General features: G+C 51.0%; 1 long non-coding RNA gene across 4 annotated transcripts; it reads left to right on the top strand.

The window, feature by feature from the left end:
- The first annotated feature begins 4,258 nt into the window (after positions 1-4,258).
- On the top strand, positions 4,259-8,881 carry LOC114010997 (uncharacterized). Of its 4 annotated transcripts, none has more exons than XR_003552698.2 (4): positions 4,259-4,336; positions 4,944-5,073; positions 7,154-7,329; positions 8,365-8,881. It is a non-coding gene; the product is annotated as an uncharacterized LOC114010997 (long non-coding RNA). The 4 variants fall into 4 exon arrangements; XR_003552700.2 differs by having other exon boundaries at positions 4,944-5,077; XR_003552697.2 differs by lacking the exon at positions 7,154-7,329.
- Positions 8,882-14,657: the final 5,776 nt, after the last annotated feature.

The following is a 14,657-nucleotide window of genomic DNA, read 5'->3' as shown; positions in this document are numbered from 1 at the left end:
TGTTAAACTGTCTGTATCTTGACCCAGAGTTTTGTCTTGCTTTTGCCCTTCCAGTTCTCTCTCCCATCCTGCTGAGTGGAGGGAATGAGCAGCTTGGTGGGGGCTCACCTGCCAGCCAGGGTCAACCCACTGCCCGCCCCCCCCCCCCCCCCCCCCCCCCCCCAAAAAAAAAAGGGGGACGCAGCCTGCAGAGGATCCAGGCAGGAGCACAGGCAAAGCATGAGATGCTGCGTTGACCCTGATGCTTACACTGCTCATTGCTTGGCTGACAGGACCAAGTGTGCCATGCAGCACTAATGAGAAGGAGGAGTGTGGGTTGAAGCTGAGCCTGGGAAAGGGGGGGAAAGAAGTTAAATTGGTCTACTTTAAATGAGCGTGGATCATGTCTACCTCTGCTAGGGAATCAGACATCGTCTCACATGAAGGAGCACTGTCATCCCTGAGGCCAAGCATCTTCTGGGCAGCCTGGCGCTGGTTATTTTTCTGCTCAGGCACCAAGGACTTAAGCTGTACCTGCTGATACCTTCCCTCTCAACGACCCCTGCTAGAGCAGAACACAACACAGTGGTAATGTCCTGTGAGGACTTCAAGTGTGTCCAGTGCCTTTCCTGTAAACTCACCTGCCTGCAGGCAGGGTCAGGAGAAATTCTCACCTGGGGTTACCAAAAGCCATTCCATGTATAAAAATAATAATAAAAAAAATTTCAATGTTTTCATCTGACTATAAACTGTACCTGTAAATCAGAGTGACATAGATGGACATGGGATCAGGAGACAGATAGGTGCATGTGAACACAGGAGGATGGACGGGGAGACGACTATAGACTTGAATTACTGGCAAGAGTCAGTAGAGGAAATCTGGCCAAGAATTAGACAAATGTAAGGTAGGACAGGTACCAGAAAGAGAAAAAATGTTTGATGGATAGTTAACAGAAAGACACCCAGGCAGCTGGCCATGTGATGGTGTCAGTGGTGATGTCAGCAGAGATGGAATACTTACCTGGCTGAAGCTACAGCATGCACATAAAGACATTTTGATTTCTCACTCTGGAAAATGCCATTACAGAATTAAGGGCAATATTTGCGGGATGTGCATCCTTTCCAGAAAATCATTTTAGGTGATAAAGAAAATGTTTTGATTAAATCTAAAAAAAAAATATTTTTTTTTATTTTAACTGTGATAGGCATTCTTTCAACTTTGAGAAAGCATTTTGCTCTGTAAACAAGTGGCCTTCTTTTAAAAGGAAAAGGGAAGTTACTTACAAAAGAACAAGCAGAAACAAGCAAACCGTAATATTTCTTGAGCGGGACTCTTCCCTCTCTTCCCTTTGGCATACTGTAAATGCAGGAAAAAGCCACACACTTCCACTCACAGCACTGATGCCATACCATTGGCACTGGTGACTATGGGCCTTGATGCTCTCAGGATGGAGAGCTCACTGGTGAAAGAAGTCAGAACTGGAAAAGGCTGCTCCATTTTTCCTCTTCACACAGACATTTTTGTGCTATTTACCCACTCTCTAAAAGGGGGGAATCTCACCTGTTCTGGTGCTGCTTGTCCTGCTCCTGGATTTGCTAGTCATTGATGTGTATAAGGTGGGATGTCCTGCTTCTTTCTCTGCAGTCCCTTGTGCCTATTTTGTTCTTTTTCTTGCAATTTCTGGTACTGAAATGCCTCCTGTGTGCAGCTCTACGTGGCTCCGCCTGCCCCTGTAGTGGCTGCATTGCTGACACACTTGAGTAAAGTGCTTACATAAATTATATAATATATAGTCTGTATAGTACCTGACAGCACCCTTGGAGCAAGCATGTCCAGGCAGACTGACTTTCTCCTTGCAGAAGACCAGGCACTGCAGGGGGTAGGTGCTCTTGGCTTGCTCTTACCAGCAAGGAGTGGGAGAGGTCCAGCCCTGAGCTGGTTCTCTTGGCATAGACAGAGGCTGACTGTGAGCTACCTGCTCAGACACAGGATGGTGCGGTGGGTCGGTCTGAGAGGATGCTTAAACCTCCTCTGCATGTGACCTTGAGGAGGGCAATGTGGTAAGGAGCTGCGGTGGAGGAGAGGGAAGGAAAGCCCTAGAACTGACAAAAGAAAGAAATGCCCAAAAAGCCCAGGGAATAAGAAGTACATTGTCCAAGGGAGAAGAGAAAAATGAGGGAAGACCTTCTGCTTCCCACCTTTCCTCTATCAGCGGCAGTGCTGGGGTGTGCGTGTGGGCTAGCTTGCTGTACAGCTCTGTGGCCCTCAGCATAGCTCTTGGCTCTTCTCTGCAGACATCCCTGGGACCCTGGATAGGTGTCCAGCTGCTGGGGGATGAATATTAATCTTAACCTAACTGCTGCAGCAGCTGATTGTTGATAATTATTTCTACTACCTTGATATATATAAACACAGATTTGTTTTTTTATTCCCAGGCATACTTGCTAGTGGGGATTTTGTGGCATTGGTGGCAACCTGTAATGCAGCAGAGAAGTTCAGAGGATGAAGCCCCCATGACCATGTGCCTCAGGGGATGTGAGGGACCCCCATCTGCAGTATCGCTTCCTCCCACCAGCTGGGGAGTGCTTTGGGTCTGGCCCCAGGCTGAGTAGGACAGCAGGAAGGTTCTTGGTTTGTTCTCACTGGGAAATGGGTGGCAAAGTAGGATGCAATGCTGTCCCCCAGCACCTGGAGGGGGTGCAACTCCCTTCTCTGAGGCAGCTCCCCAGGGCTTTGTGTGTGATGCTGCTGTCACCCACTGTGAGGGCAGCACAGTCACAGTGCCCCGGGGCAGACCTGCCTGCCAAACTGCCCTGGAAGATGGGGGTCACTGCCAGGACAGAGCCAGTCACAGCCCAGCCTTGAGGTTCTCCCAGTGCCTGGCACCAGCACATCTTGCCAGTACAATGGAGACCTGAGGGACACCAAGCAGCTGCCACAGGATGGCCAGGGCACCAGAGCTGGGTTCTCGAGGCACTGGAGGACGGGAGGGCTCTGCAGCTGTGTCCCCATTCAGGTCAGACCCCTTTGCCCTCCCCTGTTCTGCCTCGGTCCTCACCACCCTGCTTGGTGCAAGCAGAGAATAGGCAGAGACTTGGAGGAGTCTGAGGCTGCTACTTGGGATCTCTGATCCCCAAAGGAGAGGTGGAAAGGCTCTGGGACATGTCTGGGAGGACTCTCTGGTAGGTCTCATAGGAAAGAGTTTCCATTAAAGCAGCAAAACCATGCTGTGTGGCTTCATTGGAGGAGTCTGGGGCTGCTCTTAGGTCCCTAAAACCTAAGAAGTGAGAAGACTCTGGGAGATGCCAGGGAGGAGTTTTGGGTAGATTCCAGAGGAGAGAGTTCCCTTGAAAATAAACCCCCAACACCATCTCAGGTAGATTCCTTGGACAGGTCTGGGGCTGCTGCCCAGGATCTCTGGTCCCTAAAGCTGAGGTCAAAAGACTCCAGGAGATGACTGGGAGGAATCTTGGGTGGATCCTGCAAGGGTGCTTTCTCCAAAGGAAGAAAAGCATATCTGATCACTTCCCTGGAGGAGAGTGCAGCTGCTACTCAGGATTTCTGGTCCCTGAAACAGATGTTAGAAGACACCATTAGATGCCTAGGATGAGTCTTGGGTGGATGCCAGAGGACAGACTTTCCCCCAAGGAACAAAAATATCTCAGGTTGCTTCCTTGGAGGAATGTGTGGCTTCTACCTGGGATCTCAGGACCATAAAGCATCAGTCAAAAGACACTGGAAGACACCTGGTAGGAGTCTTGGGTGGATCCTGGAAGAGGGAGGTTCCTCTACAGCAAAAAGCATCTCGGATACTTTCCTCGGAAGAGTCAGGGGCTGCTGCTTGGGATCTCGGGTCTCTTAAGGTAAAGATCAAAAGTCTCCGGGAAACGCCTGGGACAAGTCTCGGGTGGCCCTCGGAAGCCGCACTCTTAAGAGCCTGCCGTCCTCCAGGCGCCGGACGTGCCCACCAGCCCTACGGAAATCGCGCTCTAAGGACCGGAAGTCCTCCAGAATACCAAAGCTACCCATCAGTCCTCGAGGAAGCCGCTCTCTATGGTGCAGCAGTCCTTCAGAAGTGGCACTCTATGGGGCGTCAGTCCTCCTGGACACCAGAAGTGCCCATCAGTCCTCCAGACGTCGCACTCCATAGGTCGGCAGTGCTCCACAACAGGCCCGCCCCTAGACACAAACCCCGCCCATGGATACCGCCCGGGAGCGGGCCCTGTCCCACGCATGCGCAGAGGGCGTCGCTGCTGCTCTCGCTTCTGCCACCTGGCGAACAAATGTCGGTACTGCAGCCCCGGCCAGACAGGATCAGGCGGACGGTAACGCGGAGCGGTGGGCGCGGCAGTGAGGGTGAGCCCGCCCGGGACGGATCTGTCGGCGCGAGGGTCCGGGGAGAGGGACGGGGAGACGGTCCGGGTTTGGGGGGGCGGCGGGGAGATCGAAGAGTCTGGGGGGATGGCGGCGAGGGTGGCCCCCGGGGATGCGTCTGCAGGGGGATCGGACATGTCCGGGGGGCTAGGGGAAGCGTTTGGTGCGGGGCGGGGTCGGGAGTGGGCCCCGGGAAGGCGTCTGGGTGGACAGGGAGCCGAGGAGATGTCCGGGGGCGTCGGAAAAGTGTCCGGCGCAGGGGGGTGGAGTGTCGCCGGGGGGCCGCGGGGCGGGGGGGCTCAAGCAGACGTTCGAGGGGCGGGGGGGGTGGGGTGGGGGTGCGAGGGAGGGGGGCGGCGGGGTGTTCGTTGGGGGTGGCCGAGTATTAGGACCAGGGAGATATGCAAGGGAGGGGGCGGGAGGTAAATATCCTTAAGTAGGGGCCAGGGAGGCATTGGGAGGGGGGAACCTTTCGAAAGGTCTGTCTCCAAACTAGCACTTACTACTGCGGAATTCCCAGATTCCCCTGGGCACGGAAATCTCCTGAGCCAACACCACAACAGATGGGTTTTTTTGTTTGCTTTTAAAGGTGACATCATGAAAGCATGGGGTAGGAAAACGTGATACTCTTTAAGAGTATCTTTTGTACTTCTGGAGTACTTTTGGAGTACTTTTGGAGAAGCATGTTGTCTGTATACCTTCGCTTGGGATGAGGAACAGTGAGTACGTTAAGTGGTACCTTTCTCTTGTCAAAGCTCTCTTTGCCTCTCTCAGTCTGGCTCCTGGCCCCTCTTTTGGACTCCTTCCCTCTGTACCCTGTGGCTTGTTGTGTTCTCCCTCTCTACTTCTCAGTCTCTCTCTCTTGGGCTCCCTGCCCCTGTTTGTTTAATGCTCCCTCTCTGCCATCTAGCTGTTGCTGGGCTTCCTCTAAGTGTCACACTGGGTCTGGCTTCTTGTCCCTGTCTTTTCCTTCCTCCCTCTTGTTGCTGTAGCCTGTTCCTATCATTTTCTTTCAGCCTCTGTTTGGTTCTGTCTCCCCGTTTTTTCCTTCCTCCCTCCCTCTGCCCCATTGCCCCTGGCTGTTTTTCCTTGCTCCCTATCTCTCTGCCTGGCGCTGGCTCCCTTTCTTTTTTCACTGTTTCTCTGTCCTGTAGCCCATCAGTATTTTTTCTTTCTCTGTCTCCCTGTCCCTGTTGTCCAGGGTGATCCTTCCTGGCCTCATAGCAATGTCACTGTTCAGTTTTCTTTCTCCACCTCTCCTTCCCCAGCTCCCCCCCACCCCCCTTGTAATCCCCCTTCCTTTCTTCATCTCCCTCCTCCTTGCTTCCCATCCCTGTTTTGTAATTACTCCCTCTCTGCTGCATAGCCCAACACTTTTTACTTTTCCCCATCTCTGTGTCCCCCTCACTGCCCCCATTTTCTAATTGTTCCTCTCTCACCTGTACCCCATAGCAGTTTTTGTTTTCATCCGTCCCTCTCTGTCCAGCTACTCATCCCCAGTTCTTAATTCCTCTCTCTGCCCCTTTTAAAGGATAAATGTACACAGACGTGGGTATCACTAGGTTTGCTTTAATCACAACTCAGAGCTGGGCCACCACTCCAGTGAGTGGCAGAGAACAAAGGGATGCAGCGCAACTTACATACACTTATCATTAGTCAACGTCTGAAGTTTTTAGGCGTTTCCTTTGGTCCTGTCAGTTCTGCGAATCCATCACCAGTTGATTTACCTGTTCAGTTCCAGTCTCTGCCTCGGTTCCAAGCTCCTCCTTGGATCGTGGTCTTCTTTCTGCCAGCTTTAACTCACACACTCCTTCAAGCACACTTTGAACAAGCAATTCCTATTCACATATACCAATTTTTCTGAAAACACCGGTGTTTCTGCGAGCACCTGTATACACAAGTTGATTATCTGTTGTTTCTCTATTCTGCCACTGATTAATTGGACTGGGTTTTAAGCCAGCCTTGGATTAGGGCTATACTAGGGACGAGGCCTGGTTCTGCCATTTAGCAGCTTCAGTTCTTTAAATTTCTTAGCTAAAAATACATTTTCTTTAACAGCCCCCAGTAGCCTGTGTGGACTTTTTCCTTGGTCTGGCTCCCTTTCTCCAGTTTTTAATTCCACATTGTCTGTCCTGGAGTGCTATGCAATTTGTCTCTCTCTGTCTCTGTCCAGCTCCCTGCCACTGTTTTCTTCCCTTTTTGTCTTGTAGCCCATCGCTGGTTTTTTTTCCATTCCCCTTTCTATGTGGCTGTCTGCCTGGCTCCCTGTTCCTGGTTTTTGAATGCCTCCCTCTGCCCTGTAGTCTGTGCAATCTTTTGCCTTTCTCCACCTCTCTCTGGCCGGTACTCTGTCCCTATTCTTTAATTACTCCCTTTCCACCCTGTGGTGTGGAGCTTTTGTCTTTCCTCCATCTCCCTGTCTCTTTCCTCTTATTGTTTCAGTCCTGCATCCTCTATCTAACATTTAGTCTGCATATTTCCATTCTGCTGCTTGTCCTGCCGTTCCTCACCACATCCCCCTACCCGGCTCATATTGTCATTATTCCCCTGTGTGCTGTTCCCTGGCCTCTTTTCCCCATCCTGCAGCCCAGGGCTTGTTTTCCTTTCTCCTTGTTTTTGTCCTGATCTCTTGTCTCTTTCCCCCGCCACTGCCCCCTAATCCCTCTGCCTTGATCCCCATCTTTGTATCTCTCTGTCTCTGCCCTTGTTCCTCTGATTTGATTTCTCTCTCAATCCATCTCTTCTGCTCCCCGCTCATAATTTTCTCTCTCTTTCCCTCTGTCCTACTTCCATGGGTAGCATGCAAGGCTACATGTCTAGGAACTGGAACAGAGAACTGGAACACACCTGTGTATCCTCTCTGGGGGAGGACACCCAAGTGATCGGTGTTACAGGAGAGAAAGGGAGGGGAGAAAGAAGAAGAACCATGTCTGAGCAGTCAAATTCTCCTGGCAGCGCTGACAGCAGGAGCTGCAGTGAGTCCTGGGCTCTCAGGGCCCAGTCTCCCCTTTTGTGTGTCACGATCCCTCCCTGCCCCTCCCCTGACTCCCTCTCTCCCATGCTGGTGTGACTGTTTTGGGGTTCTGTTTGCTGCCCTGTACCTTCCTTTGCTGTTTTGCTCTGAGAGGCTCCCTGTCCCCATCCTTTAGGTCGTCCCTTTCTCCTGTAGCCTGTGTCTTTTTGTTGGTTTTTTTTCTTGCCCCCTGCTTCTCTATCTCTCTCTGGCTCTAGGACAACACTCTTTTTGCATTCTTCACACTGTCCTGTGGCCTTTCGGTATTTTTGCTGTGTCAGGTGCTCTCTGTCCGGCTCCCTGTTTTTCAGGCTTTCTTCTTCAAGCTCTCAGCCAAGAGGATGAGTGGTAAATTTTGTTATTCCTGTGAGCACACAGTGTGCCACAGGCAAATCTCAAAACAGTCCCTGCTTTGGAGTTTGTTCATCTCTCTATTGGCGGTGATTAGTTGGAAAGAAAGCCTATAAATTAGAATAGAAAAGCCTATATCCTGTCCTTTCACCCACATTTTGGGCACATAATGCACAAAGGTGAAAGATTTGGAAGGGGCAAAATAACTAGTTAAAAATTAACTAAGACACAAAATCTGTCCAAACATGATACTGAGGCAAACAATGCAGGGGAAGGGTATGTGAGGGTGAGAATAAATTAAATAACTAAAAAATAAAAAAAAGAAATTTGCAGTTGCACTAGCTAGGATGGTAATTTCATGGGTTATCAGTCCTCACAGTTTTGCAGTCAGTAGCTGATGCAAATGCTATCTTATTCCTGTGGACCAGGAGATACTGCAAAAATCTTTACACAATGAGGCTTCTTTGGCTTTTCTTAAAGAAAAGTCAGGATTGCTCTAAAGTAAGGTTTGAAGCTTTCATCCATGAGAAGATGTATTGCAGCAACTTGCTCCTGATGCAAGTGTTTGGGACATGAGAATTTATTCCTTCTAGAGGCGGTAATCTGTTTCCTTCAATCTGAATTGTCTTTGATTTTCATTTTGCAGCAGCAAAGAACTAAACGAGGAGGCTGGGCCAAAGGGAGAAAGAGGAAGAAACCCCTTAGGGACACCAGTGCCACCCAGCCCCACCTCACAGGGTATATGCGAATCATGCATGAGCATAGAGAGCAACTTTGAGTGAAGAGGCCTGAAGTCCCTTTCCCAGACATCACCAGGATGATGGGCAGTGAATGGAGTAAACTGCCTCCTGAGGAGAAGCAGGTACCATTAAACTCCCTTTTCCTTGTTGGATTATGACTGCTGTTAAATGGGAATATCGTTGTTTAGTGAGGAAGTTAAAACATAGGCTTTTGATTAAAGACTCAAAGGAACCAGTGTCCTCCCTGGATCACGTCTGCCGGCCCACCTTTGGCAGGGATTTAAGCCTGGACTTGGGCTAGGTGCTTGCAGCGTAGGGATTGTGCTTAAAGAGCTTTGTGGGGCTGCAGTCAAAGGGTTCTGCTAAGCTGGATGTTTATGAAGGTCCTGAGGTGTTGCTGCTCCCTGCAGCCTGCATGAAGTTGTGTAAAGTGGACGTGTACATTTGTGGGCGCAAAACAGCTGTGGTGGGTGGGAATGGCTTGATGCGGACTCCTGGGAGAGAAACTGGGAGAGAAATGCAGTGCTGAGTATCCCTACTTGCAGCAGTGCTCCCAGGCCAGACCAGCCACTGCACTGGCAACCCTTAAAATCATGAAATGTGCTTAAAGTTACGTTTTTGTTTTTTTTCTAAGAGCACATTTTAGCTCTTTTACTTAGTCATTTTGAGGGGGTACTGGATTTCAGGGTTTGCTTTTTGTAGCTATTGCCTGTGCCCAGTACTAGTAACACTATTTTTTTAACAGCAGCTGCAGTAGCCATGCAATCCGGCACATTTGGAGCCATGTAGATGCAGCAGCATCACTGCTGGGACTAGGTGTGGGGTCATGATGATGGTCCCTGTGCTCTGGAGGCTGCAGCCAGGCTCTGGTGAAGGTGTTGGAGCTGTGGCAAGGGTGCCAAAATGATGCCTGTGTCGCTGGGAGGCCTGGGCTGCAGAGTGGGCATAGGAGAGGAAGACGTTCTTTCCTAAGAACCACATCCCACCCACTGTGATCTGTTTTGTAGCATCTGAATTCACTCTGGCATCATTTTCTGCTCTTTTACAATGAGCCACAAAATTGCCTCTGTTGCTGGACAGTAACGTGTTCAATTAATGGGCATAAGTTTAAGAGCATACGACAAACACTGATCTATGGTTACAGGGGTATGTCATGGCGGACTGGATTCTGTGGGAAAGGTAATTCTCCAATTGCAGCCACTTTCAGCCAGGAAAATGACTCATTTCCTTGCTGGGGGCACCATCCTGGGGCTTTGCTCCATCGTGCTGCTCCAGTGCTGGGGGAATGCACTGTCCAGGGTGGTGGGCAGGAACAGAGGGGCAGGCAGAGCAGAGGAGGGACCTCGGTGGCTTCCCTCTGCCACTATATTTTTAGTCTCCGAAGCGGGTTTTTTTGCCCTGGGAGCTGGGTTTCTCTGCCAGATTGGTTCATGTTGAAATACCTCCTGTCGCTCATCTGGCAGATAGCAGGGCAATCTGGCCAGGTGATTACGCACCTGTTGTCCCTTGGTGGCAAATGCTGGGTCAAGTGCTTAAAGCACAGAGCCCTCAAGCCAGGCAGAAATGCAGCTCCTTGCCTGTGTCTGGTGGCTTCCTGTGGTCACCCCTGCAGTGTCAGCCCTGCATCCCTTGGCTGCATTTGGCCCTACAAGCACCTGTTTTGGGGCTGAGCAGGTGGCAGAATCCCAGCCCATGCAACCTGCTCCTGGGAGAAGGGCACTGAGATGCTGAGGCAGGCATGCGCCCAGCATGTAAAGCTGAGGCTGAGCTGCTGTTGGCTGCTTGAGCTGGCGAGCATGCCTGCCTGCTTCGAGTGCTCTCAGGGCATCATGGTGTTTAGAGGAGCCCAAAAGGGAAGTCCTGGGGGGAGGAGGAGAGCGCCTACCCAAGCACTGTGGAGGTGTGCTGGGGACAGGAGAGCAGAGCAGGTCTACCATCCTGTGCCAGCCAGGTAGCTCCAAGGGAGGGCAATGGGCAGGACATGCTGGAGGGATACCCAGTGCCTGTTTTTTTCTGCAGCATGTGTAATCCAGAGCTGTGAAGGTGGCAGCTGCAGTGCAGGTTCACTGCAAGCTTGGTGGGTACCTAATGTGCTGCCTCTGGAGGGCTGTGGCACTCGGGAGGCAATTCCAGCCCCTCCCCACAAGGAGACCCCAACCTGCTCCTAGTGGATCTTATGACGAGGCATCCCATGTGCACGTGGACCTGGGGCTCCACAGGCAAGTACAAGCAAAGTACGTTTTGAGGTGTCCCTGCAGTCCCCAGCAGGTGCTTGCAATGGGAAGCAATTGACTGAGGGCCCCCCTGGGCTCCCTCTGCAGCAGAGCAGAGCAGCCGCTCCTGCAGGCCACGCTCCTGCCACCGTCTGCTGCTGCTCATGCTTCAGAAGAATTACATTTCATTTATCCCCTGACATGTTAATAGATCTGCTTAACCACTCTCCTTACCTTTGCTGCTGCCACTATTATTAAGGTTGTGAAACAAGAAGCTCTGAAGGCATCAAAGGAAGTGGCTGCTTCAGGTAGGAGCCTGCAGATGCACTCAGTTATTGGGGTGACATTTGTGGGGTCACTTTGTTCCACCCACCCCTTCTTGTCCTCCAGGCTTTCTAGGGAGCTGGATGGGAAAGGGAGCCAGGGTCTGTGCCCTGCATCCCTGCCATCAGGTAGGCAGGGGTGGCTGGGGGATGCTCAGCCCTGGACCATGGCATGCAGTGCTCCCATCACCACCACTGCTGTGTATTCCCAAGCCCAGTGGTGCTGGCACAGGGCTTGCTTCTCGTACCTCCTGCACCTTGTTCTCCCTTCAAGGCACATTTTTGGTCTCTACAAGGAAAGAGGACTGCCTGTGCTTTGTCTACCTGTGCTTCTCCAGTGTTTCCTGACCGATGGCTGGACCCTGTGGAGATGCCCTGGGTGTCTGTGTTACTCCCCCCCTCACAGAGGAACAGGTGTTCTGTACCTCCAGCACCCTTCGCTTCTACATGGCTGGGTGCAGCATGGTCCCTGCGGGCGAGATGGGGAGGGGGACAGAGGTGGCCCCACTGCCAGCGAGGCTTTGCCCTGCAGAGTCCTCCTCGCCTCCCCTTGGCTCCTGGGTCTGATGGCCGAGTTGGAGAGACTTCCCTTACCTGCCCGTGCTGGCTCCAGAGGGGAGTTTTCTCCTCTGCTTGGGGCAGGAGTTGCTCCGTGGGTTGGGGACAGCACCTTGGAGCACCAGACTATGCCAAAATCCCTATAGCCAAGGGGAGGATTGAGCGGAGGGCAGGACACAGCTGCCCCCTGCCTGGACATGGCTCTTTCCCTGCTCCTGGCTATGTTGGCTCATGGAGAAGCTGGGATTAAATCCATCCTGGGATAGACCTACCACAGCCACCATATAGCAGCTGTGAAGTGGCAGCCGCAAAGTCATCATCTGTCTTGGATCCATAACTGCAAATACAGGGAGGCAGTTGCCCACTCAGCCCCAGCTTGCCTGGCTGCAACCATGCTGGGCTTGGGGCTGTGGTGATTTCCTGCAGTGGGAACACTCTGCCCCCGGGAGAGGGAAGAGTTGGTGGCAGTGGAGGGATGCACCCAGAGGTGGGTGGTTTTCTGAGGGTTGGAAGATTGGGCTCCATTCCCACCTCAGGGCAAACCCCACAGCTTTGTGCATGCCTCATGCCTGGGGCAGGAGGAAGGGCACTGATGTCAGTGTGTTGGTGGAGGGATGGGGCTCTGCTTGGCCCCATTCCAGGGACAGACATTAACAAATCCCACCTCAGGAGCCCAGTGCCGTTTTTCAGGCTGGCACCTGAATGTGCCCCTCTGTTGGAAAAAAACTGTCCTGGGAGCATCACACATCCTCCTGTGGGCAAGAGGGTAGACAGCTCCATCCTTCCCCTCCCACCCCAGCGAGAGCTAGAATCCTATGATTTCTAGAAATTCGTGTTCTTAATGCAGGCTGAGTAATCCAAGTTAGTTCACTCAGAGTAAAGCAGGAGTGAAGACAAGGTAGCTTGTCCTGGAGGCTCAAGTAGAACATAACATAGTAATTCACATTTCAAGTCAGCTTGCCTTCTGTGATATTCAATCTGAATGCAATGCCTACAGCATACGTAGATAGGTAGGTTCATACTGAGTAGGTAAGACAACAATAATGATACACAGGTAGACTGAATATCTAGATCTGATAGGAAAGCCTGCTGTTCAGCTATACCTGTCTAAAGTATCCCTGTAGTTTCCCAAGTCAGTTGATCTGACCTTTAACTAAAGGCACATCTTCACTTTGTAACTAGTTTCTGTGGGTCACATGTGGAGATGCTTAAGTTCAAGCTTCACTTTGCATACTAATGACTCCTCTCAGCCTATGAATATGCTTTTGGGTGCCGCTTCTGTTATCATATACAAGCTCAGCTTGAACAAACCCTCCACTGCCTAGTTTATACCAGCAGGTGAACTGAAATAGAGCAAGAGAGGAAAATCTGTGTCAGCAGGAATATCAAGAGGAGCACTGGAGGGGGGCCCTAAAGAAACAACCACCACTTGCTTTACACACATAATCTTCTACAGACACGAGAGCTGGAAGTTCTGTGAAAAGGTCCAATAGTGATCAAGACAGTAACTTTAAGGTCTGGTCTCTACTTCAATCCTTTATCCAGCTATAGAGAAGTTGTATGGGATCCCACAGTTCTTCTAAGCCCATCTGTCCATCACCTGTTTGTATGCAGCATCATTTACAGCTTTCCTTGATGCAGTAGCAGCTCGGGACCCCAGAAAATTTACGACAAATAGCACTGATAGATACTAATAAAAACTATGTGGAAGGGAATTTGGGCTAGAAAGAGTGACAGTGAGCAAACCCCATGAAGAGCATGGGAGCTGGGATGATTTTTCTGCTGCCAGTCATTAACTAACCTGTTACACTGGTTACATTGTACGTGACCCATCGTAACATAATTGGAGTTATGGCTCTCCAAAACATGTTCCCCCAGTGCACTGCTTGAGAAGTGGGCCCATGTGACCTCATGAGGGTCAAGGCCAAGGGCAAGGTCCTGCATCTGGTTTAGGGCACACCCCCCCCCCCTTATCAATACAGGCTGGGGGATGAAGGGCTTGAGAGCAGTCCTGCAGAGAAGGACTTTGGGGTACCAGTAGATGAAAAAATGGACACGAGCCAGCAACATGTGCTCACAGGCCAGAAAGCTGACCATATCCTCCTGGGCTGCATCCAACGAAGCATGACCAGCAGGTCAAGGGAAGCGATTCTGCCCCTCTCCTCTCATAAGACACCACCTGGAGTACTGCATCCAGCTCTGGAGTCCTTGGCAAGGGAAAGACACGGACCTGTTGGAGCAGGTCCAGAGGATAGCCACAAAAATGATCAGAGGGCTGGAGCACCGCTCCTAAGACAGGCTGAGAGAATTGGGGCTGTTCAGCTTGGAGAAGAGGCTCTGGGGACACTTTATTGTGGCCTTTCAGTACTTAAAGGGGGCTTATAAGAAAGATGGGGACAGACGTTTTAGTGGGGCCTGCAGCAATAGGATAAGGCTGAGTGGTTTTAAACTAAGAGGCCAGATTCATACTAGATACAGAGAAGAAATTTTTTTCTATGATAAGGGTGGTGCAACACTAGTAGAAGTTGCCCAGAGAGGTGGTAGATGCCCCATGCCTGGAAACATTCAAGGTCAGGTTGCACAGGGCTGTAAGCAACCTGATCTAGCTGAACATGCCCCTGCTTCCTGCAGGGGGGTTGGACTAGGTGGCCTTTAAAGGTCCCTTCCAACACAAACCATCCTATGATTCTGTAAACTACCACTGTTGTTCTGGCCACTGAGTATTTATAGATACTTGAGGAAGTCCTTCACAACTGAAATTTTACTCTAAAACTTCTGAATTGCTTTAAAATTCTCAAGAGCTTTTCTCCAAAATATCCCTTCCAGAGATACTGATATTCAGGCCCCAGATCGAACACCGTACTTGAGGTTGTTCTGCAGCAGGGCAGCAAAGTTTTGTAGAACAAGTGAGGCTGAGAGACTGCCCGGACCCATTCTCCTCCATGTTCTCCCACACCCATGTGGCAGCACCTTCAGAAAACACTTTTCTAGTTGTTCCTGATGGTTTTAAACCTCTCTAACAAAAGTTTACCAACGTCCTCCCTCCTGAAGCAGTGCTTCTGTTATCACGGAGAGCAATGCAAAGATGTTAAAAGGAAATGGTCA

This window comes from Falco peregrinus, chromosome 4 (assembly GCF_023634155.1).
Source record: "Falco peregrinus isolate bFalPer1 chromosome 4, bFalPer1.pri, whole genome shotgun sequence".
NCBI lineage: Eukaryota > Metazoa > Chordata > Aves > Falconiformes > Falconidae > Falco > Falco peregrinus.
This window is presented reverse-complemented; position numbering and strand designations above follow the sequence as displayed.